The sequence below is a fragment of the Sciurus vulgaris genome (assembly GCF_902686455.1).
Source record: "Sciurus vulgaris genome assembly, chromosome: 15".
Taxonomy (NCBI): domain Eukaryota; kingdom Metazoa; phylum Chordata; class Mammalia; order Rodentia; family Sciuridae; genus Sciurus; species Sciurus vulgaris.
The window spans coordinates 65,644,764-65,666,091 of record NC_136476.1 but is presented as its reverse complement, the minus strand read 5'-3'; the positions used below and the strand labels follow the sequence as shown (position 1 = coordinate 65,666,091).

General features: G+C 42.9%; 1 long non-coding RNA gene across 2 annotated transcripts in view; it reads right to left on the bottom strand.

Annotated features, from left to right (window-relative positions):
- LOC306645137 overlaps window positions 1-21,328 on the bottom strand; it is a 45,575-nt gene that overhangs the window by 7,636 nt on the left and 16,611 nt on the right. The window lies entirely within an intron of this gene.

The following is a 21,328-nucleotide window of genomic DNA, read 5'->3' as shown; positions in this document are numbered from 1 at the left end:
ATGTGATAGTGAACGTACTTTCTCCTAGTAGCAAAATTATCATGGTTGGCAAGAAATGATGAGTTTTTTCCCCTTTATTCACTTCCAAAAAAATGAGCATATGTATTTTTAATTAAAATAAATGTGATTATAATTTGTTTGCAAGTAGGAGGTCGAAGACACATCTGACAAAGACTTTTTCTATTTGTTTTTCTCTATAAATGATCTTGATGTATCAATTAAAATAATGAGTAATGTGAAAACTTCAAATTAAGTTTGTTTTCGAAATTACTTTGAATTTTTTAGAGGGAGATTGTTTTGTTTTGGTCCAGTGTCTATTGCAGTAGTAACTCAACATGAAAATATGACATTTTCATCATGACTAATAATTTGCAAATGTGATCGCTTTGACAAAAGAGGGAACTATGATCCTTTGTTCTTGAAACCAGAGGCAAGACATCACTAGGCTGCTCCCTCTCTTTCATTTGGTTGGACTTATTTTAACATCTATGTCCTGTCTCGATGGCCTGTGTGACATTGATCTCAGCATTTCATTAGGATTTCAGGGTGGAAGGAAATTACCCTGGACACTTGCTCCTTGTTCTTACAGTAGCTGAGGTGTCATTTACATTTCATATCTTTTCCTGTCAACCTGTAACTCTTTGAAGACTTGGGTAGTTCTCCATAGTTAGCTCAAAGGCATTTATTCTCATTTTTCTTCCTGATAGTATTGATACTGAGACTTCAGTCCTGGAACCCTGATTCTCTGCATCATTGTATAAAATTGTGTAAGTGCTCCATGAACAAGAAATATTTCTTTAAACTTCTTCAAAACAGCTTTAAGAAGGGATTGGTTCTCTAGTTTTTCCCCTCTATAAAAAGCACTATGTACATATATGAATACACCACAGTGAATCTCACCATCATGTACCTCCACAAGACTGGGGGTCCTAATTAGAATAAGATAAATTCCATACTTGTATAATTATATCAAAATGGATTCTACTGTCATGTATAACTAAAAAGAACCGATAAAATTTTTAAAAGGGCTGTGTTATTATAATGGTACAGTTTCAGTTAGTGGGGTTTGATCTTCTGGGTGTGAAAAGTACTAGTTTAGATTCTAGAAATGACATTCTGTGGCGAAAAGAGCATCAACATTAGAAGTGACAGACATGAGCTCTCCTCCCCAACACTCAGATAATTAATTGCTTGCTGTGTGTTCTTAGACAAAACACTTCACTTCTCTGTTTTCTTGTCTTAAAGTAGGATTCTAAAGATAAACTGTTCCAAAGTTGTTATGAGGCTAAGAATGCAGTTATTAAGTATTTTGTATGTAGTGAGTGATAAATCGTAGTCTGAGTTTAATTAGATATTTGCTTTCTGTTCTCCCAGTTGACAGAATGGCTGACACAGGCTGGATGTGGCTCTGAGTTCTTATCTGCATAGGAACCTTGAAAGTTCACGTGCTTTTTTAGTGTACAAAGGACAGAGTACTCGATCCACATATTTGTGGTGATGAAGTCACACTTTACAATTATTGACATTTTAACTATTTTGAAATCTAAAAAAAATCGGAAAGTTTCGGGTTTTGTAAACCATAAAACTCTTTTGCTTTAAAAAATCAATTTTTATGGAAGATCTACCATCTCCCTGGACACAGGGTAAAAGGTACAGGTGAGGCTCTTGGTTGCCTGGCAATGGTTGTTGGGTAGGGAGAGACAGGAGAATCCAGAGAGGCAGATACATAAAATGACAGAGCTCATCCAAAGTGCTGGGGTCTGAGCTGGAGAATAACAAAAAGATCTGGGCTGGCCCTGCTCCTGCAAGGCCTGGTGGTGGGGTGATACACACGTCATCTGCAATGAGAAGCAGCAGATCCCATAGATAGCAGTGAGCGGGCTGGGCCTGGAAGCCAGGGTCCTCAGGTCAAGATCTAGGTCTGTAAATAGGGAGCTTGAAGTGAAGACCCAGGGGGTGGTTGGGGGCCCATGTGAATCTTTGCTTTTCTTCTCCACTTGTGAGACTTGTTATAATTTGATGTGCTTTCTGATGATACATTAAAATATTCTGCAATAAGAAGATGGTAGATAAGCAGGTATCATTTCCACTAATCTAGACTGATGTGCCACTGAATGAAAACAATTCAACCCCCTCATTTGTTACTATAAGTAACAATACCACTGTTTACTAGGTGGTGCACTTAGAGTTCACAGAAGGCCAAAGAAATATTCGAATACTAAAAGTGGAGCTGGGGATACTTGGGCTCGGGGTCTATTGTTGTTTTCACTGTTCAGGTGCTTATCCTGGAAACCCCAGAGTCTGGACACTGCTCAGAGGACCCCCAGACTCTACGCCTTCCAAGCTGTAGGGGTACTCCTCCAGGACCCCCGTGTTCCCTCTCCTCCACTCAAGAGAACTTATTGTTCCAAAATGCTCAGCAACACTCTCTCAAAGGGAGTCTCATCTGTGGTCCTGGGAAATCCATAAAAATAGTTGAAATAATTTCTATAAATCAAGAAGTAGACTAGGTAGAGGGGAGTGAAGGGAGCGGAGGGCCATGGGGTAGGAAAGATAGTAGAGAGAAACAGACATTATTACCCCCAGTACATGTATGACTATATAGAACTGCCTGACCAATGTGATCCTGCAACATGTATCATCAGAAAAATGAGAAATTACACTCCATTTATGAATGATTTATCAAAATGCACACATGCATTCTACGGTCATGTAGAACTTATTAGAACAATAACAACAAAAGAAGTAGCAGGTGAGCTTGATTTAACTATATAAAGATGTGTGCAAAAAATTCTGTTGGAAGTGCTCCCAGTGGTTGCCTCTGCACAGAGGGACACAGGAGTCAGTGAGGAAGATGGGGAAGTGCTACCTTTCATTAAAACCTGCCGATGTATAACTTCTATAGAACAGAACCTAAATTTTGTGGGTTTTTTTTTTTTTCTTGTTTGTTTGTTTGTTTACTGTGTGATATTGGGGTTTAAACCCGAAGGTGCTCTACCATTCAGCTACATCCCCAGCCCTCTTTGTTTTTACTTGGAGACTGTCTTGCTAAGTTGTTAAGGTTGACCTTGAACTTGTGATCCTCTTGCCTCAGTCTCCTGAGTTGCTGGAATTACAAGAGAGCACCACCATGCTGGGCCAGAACCTAAATTTCAAAAACAGGAAATGAATTGCTTTCCATTTTGTGCTTCCTGCCATGGTGGGTTCAGAGACTGGTTGTTACCATATTCTCCCCGCCCTATTCCAAATAGGCAGCCAGCGAGAGTCTCTGTTCCATAGTCAACTTTCTCCCTGAACTTCTTCCTGACCAGAGTCTTCCAAAAGGACTTCCAAAGGTCCTTAAAAACTGAGACCTTTACCCCCAATCAGGTAATCTCAGAACACATTAGGTATTATACTAATTCCATCTCTGTAAAGGACTTCCTTCTGGACTCTGTTAATCTGATCCAACATAGATATTATGGTTTGGATGTGAGGCATCCCTCAAAAGCTCACGGTATGAGACAATGCAAGAAGGTTTGGAGGAGAAATCATTGGGTCATAACCTTAACCTAATCAGTGAATTAATTCCCTGGTAGGGATTAACTGAGTGATAACCGACATGGTAGGTGTGGCTGGAGGAGGTGGGAATCGGGACATGGCTTTGGGTATATATTTGTATCTGGCCAGTGGTGTCTCTCTCTGCTTCCTGATCTATATGTGAGCTGCTTCCCTCTGCCACACTCTTCCACCATGATGTCTTGCCTCACTTTGAGCCCTGAGGAATGGAGCTGGCCTTTTATGAACTGAGACCTCTGAAACCCTGAGCCCTCAAATAAACTTTTCCTCCTCTGCAATTGTTCTGGTTGAGTCTTTTCAGTCACAGCAGCGAGAAAAGGTGACTAAAACAATAGACCAGAGTGGTGGATGTAGAGATGTGTTAGCTGAAGAAAGCTGTGTGTCCCAGGAGCATGCGTGTCCCAGAGTGGCCATGTCCAGTGGCCAAGCATGGGAGGGTCTAATGTCCATTCAGTCCTCTATGAGATAAGTCTAATCGGCTGCAATGCTCCCATGCTCTGCTCAATCTTGCTTCTACCCTCTCCTTTCTTCCCAATCCCTCAGAAGCATTGATCTTTTAATATCTCACCTGCATACCAGATTTCTTCTTGGCAATTGCAGCAGGAGAACACCATCCACAAAGACTAGTTACTCTCTGAGGCTTCTGCAAGGAGCCGTCTTGTAATGTCCCTTCACTATTATCCTGGAGATTCCCTTTGCTTATTTTTTATTGTGGCACGAACACTTAATCTGAGATCTACTTTATTAACCAAATTTGAAGTGTGTAACAGTATTATTAACAAACAGGCACGATTTTCTACAAAAGATCTCTAGAATTTACTCATCTTGCATAACTGAAACTTTGTACCTATGAAACTCCCCATCCTTCCCTGTCCCTAGACCCTGGCACCACTGTGCTACTCTCTACTTTGGTGAGTTTGGTTATTTTAGATACCTCATAAAGTGGTATCATACAGTGTTTGTCCTGCTGTGTGCATTTTTGTGTTGGCTTCACCATTTTTGGTTCTCATGTTTTCTTCTCTTTGGTTTACTTTCTTGTTTTGATGGAGCACATCCTTTAGTAGTTTTCTTAAGAAATGAATACAGGAAGTTATTTGTCAAAAATATTTTTTTGTCTGAAAATGGCTTTGTTATGGTTTAAATGTGAGGTGTCCCCCAAAAACTCATGGTATGAGACAATGCAAGAAGGATTGGAGGATAAATGATTGGGTCATAACCTTAACCTAACCAGTGAATTAATCCCTGATGGGATTAACTGAGTGGTAACTGGATGGAGGTGGGGTGTGGCTGGAGAGAGTGGTTCATTTGGGATGTGGCTATGGGATATATTTTTTGTATCTGGAGAGTAAAGTCTTCCTGCTTTCTGATCATCATGTGAGCTGCTTCCCTCTGCGAACTCTTCTAACATGTTCTTTGGCCTCACCTTGAGCCCTGAGGAATGGAGCTGGCCTTCCATGGAGTAAGACCTCTGAAACTGTGAGCCCTCAAATACACTTTTTCTCCCCTAAAATTGTTCTGGTCAGATCTTTTAGTCACAGCAGTGAAAAACCTGACCAGGACAGGCTTTATCCTACCATTGTATTTAATTGATAGCTTAATTGGGTAGAGTCTTCAGGGAAGGACATCACTGTCCCTCCGAACTTGAAGGGCAGTACTCAATTTTCCTTTTGGTTCCAAGATTTCTATTTACAACTATGCTGCCAATATAATTCTTGAATGTTTATATGAAAACGGTGTTTCTTCTCTGCAAATTTGTGGAATCTTTTTTGAAGTTGCACAATTTAAGATTTAGAATTCAGTTTAAGATTCTACTAATCTATTACTATTCATCTAGTAGTTTTCCACCATCCAAATTCCAATTGTTATTAGCACCTTTTCTTTTCTTTGTTCTTATTCATGCCCTTAAATAATAGGCATTAAAGATAGACAATTAATATTAAAATATTATGATCTCTCATGACATTTAAGTCGAGTTTTAGTAAGTAGGGAGCAGGGATTAAGTGTGTTGTGTAAAGGTCAAATTAGATTTTCTTAAAGGAAAAGTCTATCTGCTGAAGCTGCTGCATCTCCATCCTCTTCCCTCCACCCCTCCTCCCTGCGGTTTTGCCTTTTTTCCAATTGCATTAACTGAATATGCTGCACTGGGTCTCACGTTCACAAAGCTGTTATGTCGGTACCTTTAACTCTCCATCACCTTGGCTAAGAGTTAGAGATCCCTCTGCTCTCTGCTGATGCCAGTCTTGCAGGCTTTGCTAACAGTTGAGGAAATTATTGCTACCAGATAGGAAGAATCACATTTATGTGTTACGGGTGAGGTGGCCACCTGTGAATTCCCTTAGCACCACAGTCCCGCAGTGTCCATATTCAATGAGTGTGGAAAGCTGAAGTTCTCTCTAGGAAATATAGTGAAATACAGTGCAATGTTTTTTTTTTTTTTTTTTTTTTTTTTTGGTACCAAGGACTGAATGCAGGGGCGCTTAACCACTAAGTCACATCCCCAGCTCTTTTTATATATTTTTTTAGAGACAGGTCTTGCTGAGTTGCTTAGGGCCTCGCTAAGTTGATGAGGCTGGCTTTGAACTCATGATCCTCCTGCTTCAGACTCCCCAGCCGCTGGGATTACAGGGGTTGCCACCTCACCCAGTATGAAATAAGTTCTTAAGCACACTAGTGAAAATTCCCACCCACAATCGTCTTTGGCGGGACTGGGGTACTGAAGACAAAAACTTCTCAGCTGAAGAGAATGAAAAGTGACTTGGGATGAGTGACAGAAATGGATCCTAATGAACCAGATGCCTAGTCCCTTATATCCTCTGGAATTAGACAGGGTCTGTATATGAGATTCAACTAGCACTATGTAATAAATCATGTGAACTCACAGACCATAATTCTATAGGCATTAATTAGTTAGGAAATTGAGTGATAAAATTGAAAGCTCCTTAATTCTTATCTTCCGTGTCACAGTGACAAGAGCACCTGCAGAAAAAAGCATAGAAATCCCTGTTTTTGTTTGTTGGTTTTAGTTTTTAGCTACTATATAGCCTTGTGACTTGAGGTAACTAACTTCCTTTTTCTAAGATTTATAGCTCTTATTTGTAGTACAGAAAAATGAAATTCTCCATAGTGTGACTGTAAGTGAATTAATATACATATAACCAAGAACATTGCAATTTTTATGTGTGATAAAATTCTGGGGCTACACTTCCTTCAAACAATCCACCAGTTAAGCAGATTTCATCTGTGTTAATTGAATTGTGCATTTCAATGGATTTTAATTTGCCTCCTTGCATACTTAATCCTCAAATTAAGTGGGTCAATTTAAGGTGGTGTGAGGGCCTCGGAATCAGGGAAGATTTCATAAATAACTTTAACTGCAGGAAGGAAAAATCGGATCTGTAAGTAAGAACTGACAGCTAAAGCAAAGATCAATCTCAATGGCATGCATTGACTCTATGCAATTTGAGATTGGCAGGGGAAAATTGTTCCTGAGAATTGGCATTGGGCACTATGGGTCTTGACATGGGAATTCACATGAGTGAGCACACTGTTTTCATTCCCAAGACGCTGACTATCCAGAGACACAAGATCAGGCAAAGTGGCCTGCTTATTCAGATCAAAACATCATGTCGGCAGACAGTTCCCATTTAATATAATAGCCATCCTGAAGTAAAGACGCAAGCTGGATAACTTAGAAGTGGCAGGGAAATTAGATGGAGCTTCAAATGGTTGATTCTAGAAAAACAATGAAACAATGACTGGAAGTCTTAATATTAAACTCTACTGTCTACTGTGGCTTGGGAGGCTGTGTCCATGTAAAAAGTGATTGGGGAAAGGAATCCGATTTCATTATTGGGGACTTTTGAGCAGACTTGTTTCACAGGATGCTTGTTTTGGATCAGGTTCCAATGTAACGGATGTGACTACTGTGATCACTAGCTCGTCTTCCTGATTGGGAATGACAAAGGTTGAAGGGCAGAGAAACCTTGAGGTACCTGGATGTTGCTTGCACCAGAGTTATTCACCCTAATATTCTGTTCTCTGGGCTAATTAGGTCATTTGAGTAGATCCAGTTATGACTACATCCATCCTACCTGATGAGAATGTCATAAAAATGAATGGAAGTTATTGGAATATCTCACATAATGGAATATATGAATCATTATAATTTTTACCTTTCCAAAATACGATTACAGTATAACATAGGAAAAGTTTATTTACCTATGCTTTATTAACAGCTGAATTACATACCTTTCTAAGTTTGTGTTGTCTAAGAAAAAAAATTTTCCTATTGACTGTGGGCACTCTTTAAGCAAAGTACAAGAGACAGGCTTTTGTTTGTTTGTTTGTAGAGGAAATTATACACATACCCTATTTAGTAGGTTTTTATGGAAAATCCAAATATGTGATCTGAGGTTATTGAGAAATCAGACATTTCCCAGCTGGGTGTATGACTGAGACTTGGGGTGAGGGGAGGTTGTTGGTGATGAGGGGGTTGCCGTCGGGGAGGGCAGGTAACCTGTGGAGTTATCATGAGGACTTGAGAAATCCATGCATGTCCCAAGCACAGATCCAATCCGTATTGCATAGAGCATGCATGTGCTGGAGACACTGGAAACTGGGGGTAGCACATGGACATTTCTTAATTTTAAAAGGCTTTCCTTCAATTTGGGAATGTTGGTGTTCACTTCTCTGTTCTAAATGTTCAGATAGGATCTGCATACTACCTCACCTGGTTCAGACTGTTGTGGACTGAATAGAGAGGCTGGGAGGTTGAATATGAACAGCCCCAGAGGCCAGATACCAGCCTTGGCTCAGAGATCCTGCAATGTGGACAAGGCCATGCAGCTGGTTAGAGGTAGAGTCAGGCTTAGAACCCAAATTGGTCTGATTGTGTAGCACAGACTCTTTTGACTCTATCATGGTTCCTTTTAACTGAGCAGGTTTGTGTGTGTGTGTGTGTGTGTGTGTGTGTGTGTGTGTGTGTGTGTATGTGTGCAGTACTTTCAGATTCCATTCCCATGAAGATGCAGCAAAAAAAAAAAAAAAAAAAAAAAAGTACTTTTGGGAAGTAGAACAATGTGTACGTGTGTGGTTTGGAGCCTCTGTAATCAGTCGTTTAATGCAATAAAGAGTCAGGGCTACGTAATGCCCCCAGTCTCCTAGAAGGGTGGACAGAACCCTACCTGGAGAATCAGCAGGCCTTGTTTCTCCCTGAAGCCCAACCACTGACCTTCCATGTAATCTCAGGAAGTCCCTACCCTACTCTGACCTCTGCTTTCCCATTTGTAAAATACAAATTGAAACCATGCTTTTGAAACAAACTGGTTATGTGGATACATGCTCTGGTTTCCTAGTTCAGTCATACAAAGCACAGGCTGGGGAACAAAAGCAAACTTGACTCGGGTCTTTGCTGTTATCACTGGTTGTATTTCGGGAGCAAACAATTTAATCTGTTTTTCAAAGAAACAATTCTCCTCCAAAATCATATGGCTGAAGAAATCACAATAAATATTCTTTTATTTATTTTGCCGAAAGGCAAATTCTGTCGTAAACATTGTTTCTGTACCTAAATATCCTGTTGGCTTCATTGTCAAAAAAAGAACAGTGGGAAAATATACACACAAAAGTTGTGAAAACTTTTTCACAAATGGAAAGCATCACAAAATAGCCATGGAAGACGCCTGCTAAAGGGTTCCAAAGGGTCCCAAGGACAGCGTGTAGGTTTATGTACATGGTTCGCTGTGGAAACATTCCACTGAAACTTTCAACCAGTCAGTTGATAAATGAATACACTATATTTTATAAGCAAACTACCTCAGAGGGATCATATTAAACAAATTAAGACACAACACCATAACATAAGGTTGCTAGGACTCAGTGGTACCTGAGGGTAGGGCTGGAGGTGCCCTTAGCTTTTGGTCATTTGAGACCAATAAAAGTTGAGTGAGTTAAGGAAAAAAGTCTGAGATGAGTTAAATTTAACAAAGTTTATTTGAGAAAAAAAAAAAAAAAAAAGGTCCTAGAACTTGGCAGCATTCCAGACCAAGTTGGTTCAGAATTTCCCTCCCCACCACATGTGCAGGTTATATTTATAGTTAGAGAAAAAGAAGTTACACACAGAAACATCCTGATTGGCTGTCTGCCTTCTGTGAGCATGGCCTGACCCGTGGGCAGCCTGTGATTAGCTGAGGCGTGATTGCCGTGATTGGCTGAGACTCAGGTACTTTGTTAGGTTACAACTTGTTTACACATCAAGCTGGGGTACAGCTCAGCAGGTATGGCGGCCACTTTGGGCCAAACTTTATCACCCAAGTACAGAGACAGGATAAGGCTCAACTTAACACAGTTCAGCAGGGGCCTGCCTTGGGGCCACCCTGAACTTCCAAGGTCAGCCTGCCTGAAGAGCAGGGGAACTGATTTCCAGGGCCTAGCTTTATGACTCTTCCAACAGCAGGGTCGGGGTGGGGGTGGTTCATTTTGAATTATATAGATTCTAGAACTCAAATTAGTAGACATGCTGTTTCTCCTGAATTATCTGAGAGTAAATAAAAAGGTTGCTTAGTACTATCAGAGAGGAAGACATGATTTTGAATCACAGTGTGGTATATCTGGGAAGGAGCCCTGCCTGACGTCACGTGGCTCTGCCAGTCACAGGACAGCAGTGAACAACGCAGAGACTGTGAGTGTCTGACTTGCATGGTGAGGAAGAAAATCAGGGATAAGATGGCAGGGGGGCAGGTGCCAGAGCCGGGCCAAGCAGATGACACATTTCATGTCACTTTAAGGTCTTGGGGAAGAAGAAGAAGAACCAAAGTTTCAATTAGGAATTGAAAGATTGGGAGTGAGCCAGAGACTGTCACCACCATCACTAGTCAACCAGGCAACAGGAAAGACACAAGAAAAACAACTTTAATAAGAATCTTTTGCTCTCTTGAGACACTCAGCATTGCCTTGAGATAGACAAAGAAAGGAAAACAACTCCCCAAAAACCAGAGGTCAGGAAGAAGTTCTTGATTTGGATTTCATTCCCATTGCACTTGCATATGAACAGGGGCCTTTCGTCTTATATGTAAAATACAAATTCAGTGGTGTTCCTTTGCGTTATGAAACTACCATCTTAATGCCCTTTGAAAGGGGGAGAGTGATAATATGGTTTAAAATTGTAGTGTGTAAATGCATAGGAGTGAGAACCAGGACCATGAGGTTTAATCCCATGGTGAATTCAGGGAGGAAGCGGTCTGGGTTCCTCAGGCAGTCTTCTCTCTCTTCCACAGAAGCTAACTTCTGTTAGAATCCTTATTTGTCATGTGAGATGTCACTGGTATCATTTATTCCATCTGCCTTAAAGGGTTACTAGAGGGCCGAAGGGATACTAAGGATGCCAGGCAACCCAAGGAATTCCTGCTTGTCAATATGAAGCCAAAGAATCAGTTGTGTGCAAACACAGTGGGGGTAAAAATCACTAAACCTGTGCAATGGTTTTAAAGGAAACAAGAAAAGAAGTTATATCCAATCTGATGAAAATGGGCCTGATTGATGCTGACCTTTAAGGAGGACGACAGTTCCTCCTACCAAGATCCCTCACACCTCTAAAAATACCTGAGCTACCTCTGTCCTTTTTGGAAGCACAAACAGATTGAATAGTGTCTCTTAGGCCACATGTCTGAGCTTCTCCCAGTCAACCCAGGAGCTCCTTACGTCCCATGTGATCTGGGGAGATGGCTTTGAGTAATTTCTGCAGAACCAAGTTCTTGCTAACATGGCTCTGATGCTGCCCCACATCCATGCTGGTTTTTGTTTTATGGACCAGTCTTACTTGACCTCAGGCATTGATGAACCTGCACACCATCAGACCGCCAAAAACTAAAAATGGTCTTCCTTTTTGAGAATGTGGGCTTGAGACAAAGACCAAGTTCACGGGTAATCTTCTGTTGGCCCTGGACAATAGGGGTGGACCAAAGTGAATATGATGGACCCTCCTCTCCCAGGGAGCTGGAAGCCCTTATGACCTTGTCTGCACACAGAAGGTGGTGCTTCCCTGGAGGAAGGCTTCTCCAGCAGAAGTTGTCTTCTCTGTCAGAGGGAGACATGGCCCATTAATAAAGATGTGATGCTTTCCTCTAGTCCCTCCAAGAATGCTCCTCTATGTTTCAAGGCAAAGCTTTATAAAGGCCACTGGTCTTTTATGCAAGTCCTGCTCATCCAATTGAGATGTTCTGGGGTCTCCACTCTTTTTGTGTATCAATGAAATACAAAAGAACAGGAGAGGGGGCTTTGCAGCTGCGGCTGGAGACAGGCCATCCTTGGTAATTGTGTTTTGCTGGGAATTCACCTTTCTTCCAGCTACCATTGGTTGGTTCATCTAACGTAACATCTAACATTTGTCAGGTTCAGGAGACCGTGATCATAAAAGCCCCTGAGTGGATAAGTTAGTGGGGACAGTAACTCACGTGGTCAGGACATGTTGTTTTGGCTTTTCATCCAGCCCTGGGAAAAGTGTTCTCATGGTTCTCTGTCTATCAGGCAGGTCTAGAGCACCTAGCTCTGGACACACCAGCACATCTGAGCACATCTGCCCTCACCCCTGGCCCACTGCTAGTCCCCAGGGATGGACTTCGTGGGAAGCAAACAGTGGTGCCTCCCATTGCTCTTTATAAACCTTAGTCCTCTCATGTGTGAAACCAGGGCAACCACAGCTTCTGGTAAAACAGGTGCTTGCTGGGGTGTTGTGAGCACCAAATGAGAAGGCCTCTTAAATCTCCCAGCCTGGTGTCTAACGAAGTCCATGCTTTTGCTTCTTCTCCCTCTTTTCCATTTCTGAATTAGAATCAACTCCAGATTCGCCATGGAGTCCACCTCCATTTCCCAAATCTTCTAGTCCTCCTTTCTCTTAGGTGAATAAGAAAAGTCCAAAGTTATCCCTCCCATGGAATAGCTTTCTATGAATTGGCCTAACTATCCAAGCCAACCTGTCCCCCATCTGTGTCTAAAGGACCTCATCTCCAGCCTCTACCCTTTTGGGTCTCTCCATACTAGACCCTCAAATAGCTGCATTAATTGCTCCCTCCTGGGCCACCACTGATACTTGCTCTCATCATGGAGTGAGTCACACTCTACTGTAAATGTGCCACACAGGGTTCCTCTTCTGGCCACTGAACTCCTTGAGGGGCAGGACCCAGATCTTGCTGGTACGTGGGATCCAGCACCCAGTAGGGAACCCATACACTTCGGGTTAATAAAACATCAAGCCAGACACACTGGAGGGTTGGAAAGATGGCCTAAATATTTTAGATGACCTTCTAGTTTCTTTGAAGACTCCTCATTAGATAAATACATATGATTTCATTTTAAGGGGAAGGATAATTGATTTTCCTCTGTGAACAAGAAAAACTTTGTTCTTACAGATGTGTGGTGAAGAACATAAAGTACACAGGAAGCAGGACACGGAGACATAAACCTGCTTAACCCAATTACACAGTTTGGTCAACAGACAGGGTCCCAGGAGAGAAGAGGGTGATGTGCGGGATGGAGCCACTAGGCAACTTTCTTCTTCTCTTTCCTTTGGAAAGTGAAAGAGAAGAGACGAGAAGTAGGAGAGAGGGTTGTAGGCAGTGTGAACTCATGCTCGTTTGTTATATAACAAAGCCAACCTTGAATAGGATGCTCAGTTTGGGGATGCATAAATAATTTTCTGAAGACAAATGAAAAGAAGCAAAAAGCATACAAAGAAAGCAAAACAAAGAAACCTAAGTGAGAAAAACAAGAACCAGGCTTTGAAAGGAAGGCAGTCTAATTGTGGCAATTTGACTGAGAAAATGTCATCCTGTAGCTCAATACAAACAACACACACTCTATCACTCCAAGGAGGGGTCCAAGGAAGGTCGCCGGGTGGAGGCAGAGGCCTGGAGGGACACTGACAACTTCTGAGCACTGGCCCGAACACTTCATGCACCACACCACTTAATATAACTGTCCTGTAAAGCAAGAGACTCTTGTTCCATATCAACTATTTCAAGGTCAAGGGTTTGGTTTAGCCGGTTAGTGGTAGAGCTGAGATTTGACCTCACATTTACATAACCCATCTTGCACATCTTCACTGAACCATGCTTCTTTCTATAATGAGATGTGACTCATGTGACACATAAGACCCTATTCCCCTGGCCCCCGGCTCCAAGCTATCTGCACAGTTGCATTTGAACTCTCCCTAACACCGGCTGTATTGCTCCAAGTTAAATGTTCGTATCTCTGATGCAGGCTGATGGAATGATCACCACCTGGAACCTTGTTCATCACTACGGGTGGCAACGAGTATGCCCTGGAGAGCCCTCAACTAGGATTACAGGCCCTAGCCCTGAAGTGACACTGCTTACCATTCAGACCAGACACACGGACAGCCCCAGGAACAGTTGGTGAATAGATGTTGTGGTTACTTTTAATAGCACATGTATTTTATTGCCTGTCTCCCCATCTAGTTGCTCTGGAGGACCGAGGGTCTCATGTTTTGGTCATGAACAGTGGACCTGGCAATATAGGACACTCAGCACATGGCTGAATGACAAGGGCAATATTGTCACTTTTGCTCCAACTTGCTGAGTGGTCTTGGGTCAGCGGTTTCTACTTTCTTAGCCATCATGTTTCCTCTTAAGAAATGAGGGCGAAGGATGATTTCTTGCAGAATGTGTTTACAAATAATGAGATAAGCAGGCAAAGCATCTAGCGCAAGTTCTAGCCCATGATAAGCCCTGGATAAATGTTGATTTCTTTCAACCACCAGAGGCCAAATTAGCCTCTTTTAATCTGATTCTCAAGCAAATTTATGGGGGAAAAAAAAAAAAAAGGAAAAAAGTGCAACTGCATAGTTGAATACATTCCATAACTTTTCTGTGTCTTGCTCAGTGGGCAGAGCAATACTGATGTTCCTTCCAAATTTTTTCTCCCTAGAATGTCTGGAAAACTGTAAATGGAGCAAGCTTCAAAACACTGGTGGGGGAGGGGTGGGAACAGCCACTGCCAACCTTTTCAAACAGTGTAACAAACGAGGTGTGGACCCAAGTGGGGAGAGCACGCACCTACTCCGTGAGCTTGGTGGAATCATGTTTGGCCTCCAGGTGTCCTTGACCCATTAACAACATTGAGACAGATTTATCAGCTGTGAACTTTCCATAGCCATCGTGGACAACAGTATGAGTTTCCTCAGAAAACTAAAAATAGAATTAATTACCACATGGTCTGATGATCCCACTTCTGGGTATATACCCAAAGGAAGTGAAATCAATATGCCAAAGAGACATATGCACCCAGGGGTTCATTACAGCTGTCAAAACAGCCAATAGGCAGACACAACTTCAGGGTCCATAATCGGATGAACGCATGAGGAAAAGGCACTGTGCATACACTGGGGAATGCTATTCAGCCTTTAAAAAGGAGGAGGTCCGGTCATTTGGGGCAATGTGGATGAAAATGGAGGATATTAAATGAAGTAAGCCAGACATGGAAAGGTAAACACCACATGATCTTGCTCCTATGGGATATCTAAGAGCTGAACTCACAGAGACAGAGTGGGACAATGGTTACCAGGGGCTGGGGGAGGTAGGGTGATGGGGGAAGGGAGGACGTTGGTGCAAGGGTACAAAATTTCAGTTCAACAGGAAGTACAAGCTTTAGTGATTCAGTGCACAGAATATTATTATAATAAATAATGTATATTTCGAAATTGCTGAAAGAGTGGATTTTAAATGTTGTCATCACAAAAATGGTAAGTATGTCTGGTGATAGATTTAATTAGCCTGATTTAATCATTTCACATTGTGTAAATTATGTCAAGGCATTACACTATCCCATAAATACACACAATTATTATTTGCCAATTAAAAATAAAAGTGAATTAATTTTTACAACTCACTTAGTTTTTCTTCTTCGGGACATAAACAGAAAGATTTTTGGACAATAAGAGAAATTCAAGCAAATTAAGCGAGGGTTTGACCCTCTCTGCCCCTTAGTAGGGTAGTGGACTATACATGGACCCCAGGCATCGAGTTCACAGAAACCTGGAGTTTTGGGAGACCAGGTGGGGAGATGGGACATGGAGTTGGTGCTTCAGCTGGGAGTGGCAGAACAACCTTGGACCTAAGGAAAGAGAGAATACATCCTTAATTGACACCATCAGAAGAGGGGAGGAGAGAAAGCACACAGGCCTTACAAACCTTTCCGGAACTTTCCATGGTTCTCTTTCCCATGTATTTCTATGAGATCATTTGCTTAGAGACATATTGTCTGAAAAAGTAGATGGAGCTAATTTCAAAATGTCCCAGATCAAACTGATTGCCATGAGCCAGAATACACCATGTACCTCGTGTGGATGAAATTCCATGAGACAGTGGAAGGAGAAGGGGTTTGAAGTCCAGACCCAAGTCTGCGGGCAGCGGCCTGCTGGCCGTGTGCCCTCATGCAAACCATTAACTCTCTAAACTTGGGTTTCCTCAACTGTCGCACAGGCGTTATGAAGCCTAAGTTAGGGGTAGTAGAGTTTCTTGAGCTCATGGCTTCTGAAATGGCGTTTTCAGTTTTAAATTATAATGGTATTTGTAATTTTGGGGGAATTACAAACAATTAAAAAAATATTCCTATTTATTCTTCGAAAGTAGGTACTCTTCAATCTCTTCTTCCTGAGGCACCCCACACTTTCCTTCAGAGTCAATTAGTGTGTGGTATGTGTGTGTGTGTGTGCTCACTATTATGTATAACATATGTAAATGTTGTTGTATTTATCAGTATATACACTAATTATGAAATACATGTGCATCCCTTCATTAGTATTCTCATTGCAACTCATAACACTTTTCTTAAATGGTTGAAATTGCCCAGTGAACCAGACAGGCTATCTTTGTGCTCTCTTTCTAATGCAAAACAAAATTAAATACATACTGGTCCATGTCTTTACCTTTGGAACCTTTAACCAAGCATCAAATTCAAAATCCTTAGTTTAATGCTTCTCAACAAGAAGGTGGGGGAGGGGTGATTTGGAGGAGGCAACATTTGACAGTGTCTGGCGACCTTCTAGATTGTCACAATGGGGTTGTGGGGTCAGGGAGGTGGCTCTTGGAATCTAGGAAATAGAAATCAGGACTAAACATCCTACGATGCCCAGGACAGCTCCACAGGACAGTCACCTACCCCAAACGTTACAGCGTTGAGACTGAGAAGAGCCCTCAGCCCGTGGAGTCTCTCTAACGGGCTTCCACCTACACCAAGCCACAAGTGCATGCCTGCCATGCCCCGGCTGTAGCTGCAGGGAATCAGCCTCAGGACTCTGGGTCATTCCTGCAGTTGCCAATGGCATGGCCTCTCTGGCCCTGTTCACTGCTCTGCCCTTGCTTTCTTTGCTTTCTTCAGCTGGTGGCCTCTGTCCTCTCATTCCTCCCAGGATCCCTTTGTACCTCCTGTCCTTCAGCCTTCCCCACACTTGGACCCCTTTGCAGTATCCATGGCTCCCTCTGCCTCCTTCTCTTGCTTGATTTATTGGTTATACTGCCATAGACTGGAGCTTATTATGCGATAACATCGTTTTGGATCTGACTCTCCCAGCCATCAGTGAGTTGAGAGAGGGCCAGGGGTGTTCCTCTGTGTTCTTTGTAGCCTCAGAACCTAGCACTGGCAGGGCTCATCATCTCAGTAAACATAGTGCTTGAAGCAGAGAACAAAGCCACATCAGTGATCATCTTATAGTCAAAGCTCTGGGGCTCTTTGGGATGCTGAAAAGATAGCCACTACTCTGTCCTGGTTCTGCGGCTACTGCACACCTAGACTCTCAAGGATAGAACCATTTCACTGATGTTTGCTAAGACTCACTGCTTTGACTGCACGCCAGGGTCTTACAAGGATTTTATATTGGAACCTCGCTCTGCTGAGTCTTTAATTTTGTGGGTGTCTTCTCCTTATTTCCATTTTACAGATGTGGAAACTGAGGCATGGAGTTCCAGCCAGTAAGTCATACAAGTGGGAAGCCGCAGTCTAATCTAGGTATCCAGACCCCAGAGACCACGCTCTGAACTATTGTGCAATGTCAATCTGCTGTTAGATCCACCATCTTGATTTATAGTCTCCTTGGAACATAGTTTCAGTGGGTCTGCATTTTAGAAATAACGAAAGAGAGCTTGTGGGAGACCATCATTAATGACACATTCATGTCACATCCAAACCACATACTGGTTTGAAATATCTCCATTCAATAATATCTCAATGATATGGTGGTACTCTGTCAACCAAGCCTGTATTTGTCAAAATTTGCCCGTCAGCTGGGGCAAAGAAGTCTTGTTTGCAGGACTCACATGAGAATAGACCCTAGGCATCTTAGTACCCACACTGGGGGCCTGCCACAAATAGATCTTGAGCCCTTAAAAATCTTTACCAGATCTGGAACAACTTTGATTCCTGTCTAGGACAAGTCCTACATCCTGGGAGGTCTTTCTGCTGAATCCCATTTGCTACACATCTCTAAAAGCTTCCAGGCCTCTTAACTCTTCCCAAGCTTTTTGGTTTAAAAATACATTCCTAATCAGTGGGTCTGGGTGCATTCTCTGTGCATAGAGAATGCTGTTCTCTTTAGCTTTGGAGTAAGGCCGTACACAGCACAGACTAAAAAATGTGACACTCCAATTCCAGATTGTGACTGTAGAGCAAGTGCGGGTGGAGGGGCGTCCATGCAATTCCGAGAAGAGGGCTTTGCTTTCCAGGGTGGTCCAACAGTCTTGGATTGCAGTTGGCTCCCGGTGCTGGGATCCTCTGGGAAAGCTTGCAGGAATTTACTGAAGGGTTCCCACTCTTGCTTTCTTTACTCTAGGAGTGTCTTTTCCAGGGTCCACAGACTACTTTAAAGGTGTGTGGTTGTCACTCGCCTGTGTGCTTCCTAACTTGCTTTGGTCCTCTTGTTTGCATCTTATAAGCACTCAGTGCCCTTCGATGGCTGGGTACGCTAGGTGCTGGGGTGCAGGAGTACAGATGTACAAACACTCTTGGGGTGCTCATCATAGTCTAGCAGGAAAGACACTAAAAAGGTCAATGACTGATGATTAATCTTATAACAGAAGCTTAGAGACCCAGGGGTGCACACAAGAAGGTCCCCAAATAATCCCTGAGAGTCAGAGATGGCTAAACTGATTTATGAAGAATAGAGATGGGCCTGGCAGAGGGTGTTGAAGGAGATAGGGGACAAGGATTCCAAGCGACTGAGACAGGATACACAAAGTCCCCGGGGCAAGTGAGAGTCTCACCTGTGAGAAGTGCCAGTGATCCATTCTGTCAGAAGTGGAGTCTGCGTGTGAGGTGCTGTGGCAGGTGGATGGGGATGTTCATGAGAGGAAGTTAGAGCAGGCGTCGGGAATTGTGTTCTGCAGGAATCGGCGAGTCATGCTAGGGTTTTTGAGCTTTATTTTATGAGCAAATGAAGCAGATTTGGTCAGGTTTGCTTTTTATTATATCCAGGAACCCCAGGATTCAGCAGAAAGACCTGCAGCAGTTGTGACTGAGTTTTTATCAGAACAGAAACTTGCTTCCACCCTTATCATCAGAGCCAGTTGCCAGGATGTTAGTGAGTCCCTCTGGGCAGGCTGATGAGAGAGAGTGAGAGCAAGGTCTGGGCAGACCTGGGAGACCCAGAAGCACGGAGTAGACAGGGTGAAGCATGGGGTGTAGAGGAACCCAAGGGCTCAGGAAAGGAAGGAGGAGGAGGGGAGAGGACAGGCTTCTTCCAGACTGTTCCTTGCAGTAGCCAGGGTTCCAGGAAAGTTGGTTAGTACCAACAAAACTAAGGTTTAGGGATTCAAATCAAGGTCAAAGGTTAAGGTTTCATATAAGTTACCTAAAGAAGGAGGAGAGAGTCAGAAATATACCCAGGATTAGTCCATGAGATAGGTGCTTTGCAAACATCTGTCCCCCAACCACGCCATGAAGTGGGTGACATTATCCACATCTGCTGGCTGAAGAGAGGGAGACTCAGAGAGGCAAAGCAATTTTCTCAAGGTTGCACAACTAGCAAATACAGACATTTTAACCCAATACTCTACAGCTTCAAACTCATTTTGACCAAATACTAGTGTGAGGACTTAATCACAAATCTACCATAACAACCCATCACATCTTTAGGCCTTTTACATTTTTCTTCTTCGGATGAAATTGGGTCTGCATGAGCCATTTCCCATCTTGGGATCTTCATCCTGTGATACTTTGTGTCAAGGGGTCTGTGGCACCAGGTCTCCTGCATCGCCTTACCCCAGCCTCTGCTGCCTACAGGGTCATGCTCAAGTTCAAGTTTCTCCCACTTTTTTGCATTAGCATCATTGCTGCAGGTACCCAAGGGAATTTGCGGGGGCTCTGGGGATTGAACCCAGGGGTGCTTAACCAACATCCCCAGTCCCTTTTACCCTTTTTATATTTTAATTAGAGACAGGGTCTTGCTATGTTGGTTAGGGCCTTGCTAAGTTGCTGAGGCTGGCTTTGAACTTGAGATCCTCCTGCCTCATCCTCCTGAGCCACTGCGATTACAGTCATATGCCACCATGCCTGGCCCCAAGGGTACCTTCTATTCCTTTGCAGAGTGACCTCTCTTCCTCTTGGAGCTCAGAGTCCACCCATCATGTTAGACAGGCATCGTTTCCCACATGATCTACAAGTGCAGAACACCCCATCCTTGTCTTGACATTCTTTTTACTCCACCTCAACTTCCTCCAAGTGACAACACCCAGCCAGCTCTCTTAGGCAACATTAGTCACTGGGAAGAAATGGCCCCAGTCATCCTAAATATGGAGCCAGTGTGGTGCTATGGAAAGAGTTGGGGTTTTGAGTACATCAGACCTGGTCCCTTGCTAGTTGTGTGAACTTGGGGGAGGGGTCCTTTAACTTTGCTGAGGTTCAGTGTGCTCATTATTAAATGAAAATCATAATGCCTCACTCCCAGAACTATTTTGCAGATAGCTTGAACAGAGCTTGATGTAATGCCTGCCCAGAGTGTGGTATTATAATTAGTAATCAGTACAATCAATATTATTACGGGGAGCCTCCTCTCCCTTCAAATCTAAGTGACGCACCATCTAAGCATCTTTTATAATTTGGGTGCAAGTGGAGGGGTACCTTGTTTCATTCCTCTGAGGGTGAGCTTCTGAATCGCAGCCCCAAGCCAGATCCTGCCACTCATGAACATGCTGCGTGACCTCATAGCTTTTCCCAAAGAGGAGCATGAGTACAAGCCTGCGTCACCAGGAGGTGGCAAGGGTGACAAAGATCAATGGAACAATGAGATTTTCCTGCAAACTGTAAAGTCCTGTGCCTGTTGCTGTTTGTTTTTCTGATTCTCCATTTTTTAAATCAAATTTCTTTCAGTATAATTGGCATGTAGTACCATGCTCACATTTTAAGTGTGCTCTTTGATGAGTTTTGACAAATGTGTACACAAATGAACCAACCGCTTCAATCACGACGCAGGACCTTTCCATCCCCCCAGAGACTTCTCTCTTGGCCCTTTGCACTTGATTCTTCACACTCCTGGTGTCAGGCAAAGACTCATCAGAGTTCTATCACTATAAATTAGTTTGACATGGCCAAGGACTTCAAGTAAATGGAATCGTACTGTCTGTACTCTTTCATTTCTGTTTTCTAAAATTCGGCATGATGTTTGAGATCCACCCAAGTTGTTTTGTCTAGCAATGGTTTGTTCCATTTTATTGCTGAGAGAGAGTCCGTTATCTGACCATGACATAGTTTGGTTATGTACTCGCCA